The sequence below is a fragment of the Buceros rhinoceros genome, unplaced genomic scaffold, assembly GCF_000710305.1.
Source record: "Buceros rhinoceros silvestris isolate BGI_N320 unplaced genomic scaffold, ASM71030v1 scaffold275, whole genome shotgun sequence".
NCBI classification, from domain to species: Eukaryota; Metazoa; Chordata; class Aves; order Bucerotiformes; family Bucerotidae; genus Buceros; species Buceros rhinoceros.
Window position 1 is genome coordinate 1 of NW_010412064.1, and position 416 is coordinate 416.

A 416-nucleotide genomic window follows, 5' to 3' on the forward strand; every position below is an offset into this window, starting at 1 on the left:
GGGGGAGGTGGGAAGAAATGTCTAGTGTAGGCTGGCAGGGAATCCCAATAACAGATCAGCACATTATCTCAAAACCAAGCACTTCTGCCAGGCCATTTAGAGACAAATTGTCAAATTACAAACCTTTCAGGAAACCTCTGGGTCTGTGGGTGCTCTTTGGTACATCTTTGGTACAAAAGGATCTCACTAAATGAGGAGAAGAGAAAACATTGTTATTGCAAATCAAGGCTTATAGGCGCCATATTAATTACTCCAAACACTTTCCTTCTCTTTACAAAACCCATGCAGTTATTCAGCTGTATGTGTCCGTAGCTGCTTTTAGTTGGAGCCATTCTTTTATCACCAGAGATTCCTGTATCTCCCCAAACTATGGCTGGATCAGTAGCCTGCATGAGCTGAGTGGGGAAGACAGCGGG